This window comes from Solanum tuberosum, unplaced genomic scaffold, assembly GCF_000226075.1.
Source record: "Solanum tuberosum cultivar DM 1-3 516 R44 unplaced genomic scaffold, SolTub_3.0 scf00262, whole genome shotgun sequence".
Taxonomy (NCBI): Eukaryota; Viridiplantae; Streptophyta; class Magnoliopsida; order Solanales; family Solanaceae; genus Solanum; species Solanum tuberosum.
In genome coordinates, this window is record NW_006239186.1 from 545,781 (window position 1) to 552,295 (window position 6,515).

The following is a 6,515-nucleotide window of genomic DNA, read 5'->3' on the forward strand; positions in this document are numbered from 1 at the left end:
ATTGGACAAAAAAATGCTTTTATTTCACGCAAATTTATGAGGAGACTAATACACTACTAAAAGACGTCGGTAAAAAATCAATCTCATGAGGTCCATTTAAAAAAAAAATATTTTTTAGTTTTTTTTAATAGAAAAATCGACCTCAGAGGTAGGTATCTTTAGCGTAAAAATTTGAAAAAATGCAGCAAAACCTGGCCTTTGGAGGTCGGTTTTAGATTAATATTATTATTTCTTTTTGCAAAAAACAATTTTTGCAAATATTTTCTTTCTTAAAAAGCCAACCTCCAGTTTTTATAAATAGTTTAAATAAATAAAAAAACATAGCCTGTGTGGTGTAGAAATGTATTTGAACCCCAAATGATGCATTTTATGAGTAACTCGACCTGAACCAAGGGGATACAGTCATATTAACTATTTAAGGTTTTAAAAAGAGCTCTAGCACAAAGTTGAATTGGAAGCTACTAACCAAAATTTTAAATTGAGCCCGTCTAAGTTGCAACTTCAAACAATCATAGGATTAGTAAGTGTTGTGTGGTGAATTATATATCCAATTAAAGTTTTTTGAGTCTAGTTCCCAACACATCGAATCGTTTGTCAATTTGAGCTCTATACAAGAAGTTATGTACATTTTAATAAAGAGTATGCTAGTGGTGCTTCGTCCACGGCAATGCAAGGAAATCAATGATGAAGACTTTTTTTTATAATTAGTAATAATTTAATTTTAAAATGTTTATTTTATCCTTAACGAAATGATTTACACACACAAATTTCAATTATTATTTTTACTTCTTTTCACACCCTTTAAGAAAAGAAGATTAAGACATAAATTAGACATAACTTTCCATTTTTACCCTTATTAATTATTGTCAAATTTATGATTAAAATAACTTAACATTAATTATAATAACTAATTTCAATACTAACTAATGAAGGGTAAAATTGTAAGAATATTTTAAAAGTAGTCTTAAAGATTGAACAATTAAGTTAATTTGAAAAATAAAAAAATGTCTCAACAATTCAATTAATTTGAAATGGAGTATAAAGAATAAGAATAAGAAGCTTTTGAGAATGAGAAAATAAGAGCACATGGTTGTTCTGCCATATCATTACTTGACGATAAGTATAAGAGTCCTAATCTAATACCTATTCTAAAGGAAAAGTAATCCTTTGTTACAAAGAATAAGCTACTACAATTGAATGTAAAATGTACAATATTTGAATTCAAATAGGGGATGGACTCTAATATGGAGGGAATAAATTAGAAAAGAGAAAATAATAAGGTGATTCTCAACCATTGATTTTAATTCCGAAGCTGCATTGAAAAGCTAAAAGGACGCATGACTCTCTAGATTCCAAAAGCAAGAAAATTTCAAATCCTTTTATTAGAACTCCAAATTGCACAGACCAGGGAGTGTATCAATACAAAAGAAGAGCACAAGCATTGGGAAGTCACATGGGATCAATTGCTCCTGAAGATGAAGGTTTAATTTAGTCTCTGCATGCATATTCTATTTGCCTCTTAATAAGTATGAATGAAATTAATTACATATGAAATGTGTGTTTGTGAAGTCCATGTTAGCTGATCCTTTTAAAAATTCATACAAAATCTGCATAATACATAGATAGAGCATATTTATTGTTTCTTGTTTGTAATTGTGAAATGGCACGCTTAACATTACTTGATTTGTCTTATTTTGTAACCGACTTCTTTAAGCTTTAAGCGGTGTACACAATATCCTCTTTTTTATGGGTCAAAATTAAATTTCAAATTTTAATTTGGAACCTTTTGTCTGTTTTGATATTGTGTAGAGTTGTGTTTATTTTATCTAAAAAATTTAGCGGTTAGAGAACACTTTATTTGTTGAAGTATATTTTGTCTACTGTTGTTATTAAAAGAACAATTACAAGATAGTTTACCCTTTTTGTTTGATGTGCACATAGGGATAGAAATGGCAATGGAAGTTAGAGATGCTTCACCAGCACACTATTTGTTGAAAATTGAGTCTTTCTCCCTACTTTCAGAGAGTGGCATTGACAAGTTCGAATCAAATGAATTTGAGGCGTGTGGTCATAGATGGTAAGACTCGTATGTCAATGCATTATTTTTCTATTGGACATTTTATGAAGTACCAAGCTGATCACTTTAACAGAAGTTTGTCCTAAATGATATGAATTATAATGGATTTATGGACTTGATGTAGAGAATAGCAGAAGAAAAGTATAATAGGAGAATCCTTCTGCTAGCCCATGATCGTTAACTAAGATCGAAAGATTCAACTAAGGAAGAGGAATATAGAAAGGAGAACTTGTTTATGGAAGAAACTCTTTTATTTGGGTTGTTCTTGGGTTTTCTTGGGTTGTATACAAATGACAATGGCCACTCCTATTTATACTTATGTAGGGATGGTTCTAGATGTTACAAGCTCTAGACTATCCTATCATTTATTACAAAAATATCTTTCTAGAATATCTACAAGAAAGTTCTAGTGAACTTATCTTCTAGCACTTTCTCTAGAATATCTAGATATATCTTCAAGATAATTATTCTAGGTACGACACTAGACCATTCTAGAAACTATACTAGAAAAATCTATGATATTCCAAAAATCAACTTTATCATTTTTCACACTTGATACAGGAAAATGATCGTTTATCCAGATGGGAACACACATGAAAATGGAAGTGGACATATTTCAGTTTACTTGGCTATTTGTGGAACAAATTCCCTGCCTTCTGGTTGGGCGCGCGGTCAATGCTATATTTACCTTCTTTGTGTTCAATCAGCTCCGTGACAATTATCTTTCAGCACGAGGTACAATATCAATTTGTTATACATATTATTTCCTTTCTTAGCATATACATTTCCCTCTAATGTATCTCATCTAGGCTTTTTGGTTATCTTGAAGAAATAGCATATATGATATCTGATCACCAGAGTAACTTTTTATTTATTTTTCAATTATCGGCTAAACTATGATGCAACAATGCCTTGATGATTTAGGAAAAATGCGGCGCTTTCAATCTATCAAGTCTTTTTGGGGACTTGCCAAATTTATTTCTCACAACACATTCAAAGAGACCTCTAATGGATACTTTGTTGATGACAAATGTGTGGTTGGAGCAGAGATATTCGTTGTCCAAGGGCAAGGAATTGGTGAATGTTTGTCTATGGTGAAATCTACTGACTCATTTAAGCGTGAATGGAAGATCTGTAGTTTCTCCAATCTTGGCGAAGAGTGGTTTTCTGAAGAATTTAATGTGGATGATTATAAATGGTACTTGCTTCATCTCATTGTGACATAATTGTATGTTGTATAGGTTGTTATGGTATGGTGTAAAGTAGGAATAGTAGGAATAGTTAAAAGATGTAAAGTAGTTATGGTATGTCATAAAGTAGATAAGTAGGTATGATGTGTCATAAAGTAGATAAGTAGGTGTGTCATAAAGTAGATAAGTAGGTATGGTGTGCCAGAAAGTGGATATATTATAAAATTAGACACATTATTAAGTAGGATAGTACGTGCATTGTGGTGCATAATTTCTTTTGTAGGAAGCTCTGGTTGTTTCCAAAGGGCAATGGAAACAGTGAGGGATGTGATATCTCAATATTTCTAAAATCTGTTGATGCTAAGGACTTTGATCACCATCAAAAAGTCAAGGCAAATTGTAGCATAAGCCTTAAAGATCAGATAAATGGTGGATGCAAAAAGCTATCTTGTAAGCCAAATGTTTTTTTTTTTTCTATTTGCTCATTATTAATTTTTTATATGGAATTCTTGCAAGATGAATATCACTGTGATTCAATAGCTACTTCTCTTTTTCATAATATTATATTTCTTTTTGGATGTCTAATAGTTTCAATCTTTTAAGTATACTTTTTACAGATTGTAGTTGGTTTTCAACTACCACACCGAGTTTGGGGTTTCCAGGTTTTATGCCTTTAACTCAGTTGCATGATCAGAATAAAGGTTATATTGTCAATGATTGTCTTGTGGTGGAGGTTGAGCTGAAAGTTGATTTTAAGCATAGCGTAAAAAATATATCTTAACTTGTTTTACAGTTTATTAGTAGCTGTGAGTCTCTCTGCACAGTAATAGGCACGTGCCTTGCCTTCTTAGTTGGATGTAAACACTCAGTGCGGGTATAATTTGCATGGTTCCTCCATGTATTTGGAGAATTTGTCAATGCTAATTTTGTATTTTGTTATGAATATCATTTAGCAGTACTAGTGCCATTTTTCTTATTAGTAACTGGTATTAATTATCCGATGAATGCCATTTCCCCCTTCTCTCAATTATACAAACCGTAGGCTGCAATTTCTTATGTCTCAATTGAATTTGTTGAGCAATTACGGTAGCCCTAATACACATAATTCCATATACTAGTTTAGTGTATGTACTTTATACTGCGTCTAACATTAATTAAGAAAATTATATACTAGAAAAACAAAATTATTAATAAATTAGTAATTGGCGTTAAAATAAATGTTAAATTTGTTTAAATGATAACATTTTCATATAAGAAGCTTTAGAAAGTTAATTTAAAAAATGTGAACATATTTCTTAACTATTCTTTTGTACCATGATTTATTTAAGATTTATACAAGAATAGTAATTTTAAAGTTTAAAATGTTAGGATTTTAGATATTTTTCAAATAAGGAAAATTTTAGTTAGTTTTTAAAGGGAAAAGGGATAAATATATCCCAAACTTTCAAAAATAGCACGTCAATAACCTTCGTCATACTTTTCGTCCATCAGAGCTCCTGCCGTCCAATAATTGGTGCATATTTGCCCCTCCCACTAACGGAAGAATAATTAGTGACACGTGGCACAATCCTATGGCTCAACCCAATTTGACCAATCTTTTAACCTAAATCCTAAAAACCCGCCCATTATCTTCTTCTTCTCTATTTTCTCTTTCTTCCTTCTCTTCCCGGTCGCTTTTTCCGACGAGCTTCAAACACTTCTATCCATCAAATCCTCTTTATCAAACCCACCAGCAATGTATTCAAAAATTGGGAACCCAATACTCCTCTCTGTAAGTTCACTGGCATCACTTGTAATTCCGATGGGTCAGTCAAAGAAATCGAGCTTTCGAGTCAAAGAATTTTTGAGTTTGTTCCTTTTGATAAAATATGTTCACTTAACTCATTGGAAAAGCTCTCTCTGGGTTACAATTCATTTTCTGGGCAAGTTATTGATGATTTGAACAAGTGTTGAATTACTTGGATGTTGGTAATAATGAATTTACTAGGTCTTTTCCTGATGTATCTTCACTCACTGAGTTAACCCATTTTTATGCAAATAACAGTGGGTTACAGGAAAAATTCCATGGAATTATGTGGCGAATATGAGTAATTTATATGAGTAATAGGTTAGTATTTGTGTGGGTAATGGGGTATTAGGTGGGTTAAGTACGGGTCATTGGGCGGGTATTTAAATTTTGGGTTTATTAATGGGTCAAATCGGGTTGAGCCGTAGGATTGCGCCACGTGTCACTAATTATTCTTTCGTTAGTGGTAGGGGCAAATGTGCACGGATTATTGGATGGCGGGGGCTCTGATGGACGAAAAGTATGACGGAGGGTATTGACATACCATTTTCAAAAGTTCGGGATATATTTATCCCTTTTGCCGTTTTTAAATAGAAAACATTAGGAGTGGTTACCCAATATTTCAACAAGAAATTTAACTAAAAATGGAACTTGAAAAATATTAACTTCTTGTTGATATTGATACGATATACATAAAACACTACCTATAGAGTCCTAGATATAACATAAAACTCTATCACATCTACCGAAATCCAATCACAAACAAATACGATAAATACATACTTGCATCGAGTATTAATATTTTACAAAATAATCAATTTTTAAAATCAACGTAACAAATAAAAATAAAAATATATATCATTTAAACATGAATTAGTGTTAAAAACATTCATGCAAAACTAATTATATTTTATTTATTGACTTAATATAAACACCTGATTAAATTAAATTTTATCAATGGTGCGTAATTATATAGCTAGGTTGTCTACGGGATGACTTGAACGGTTGAACCTAAAGCCACTAATTTACCAGCATTACGCTCACATTTTTTTAAGTTTATGCTATTTAAAATAAATGATTAATGTAGTTATAATTGAAAAATATAGATAATTCAATTTATAATTACTTCCTACTTATTAGTATTATCTAAACTTTTCTTGAATTCAAATCCTTTTAGAACTCCAACTGCTTAGAAGAGCATATTAAAACAAAGGAGCACTAAGGTTTTGCATAACACTATTAAGATGGGATCGATTGCTCCAGAAGATGAAGGTCTTATATTTTTTCTTGTTTATAATTGTCAAATAAAACTCTAAGATTAATGTTACTTCATTGCTCTTATTTTTGTTAAATTATGTAACCATCTTATTTAAGCTTTTAGAGAGTATACACAATATATATATCTTTTTTTTTTCATGACTCAAATAAGTGAAAATATTTATTGATTTTTTTTTGTGTGGTA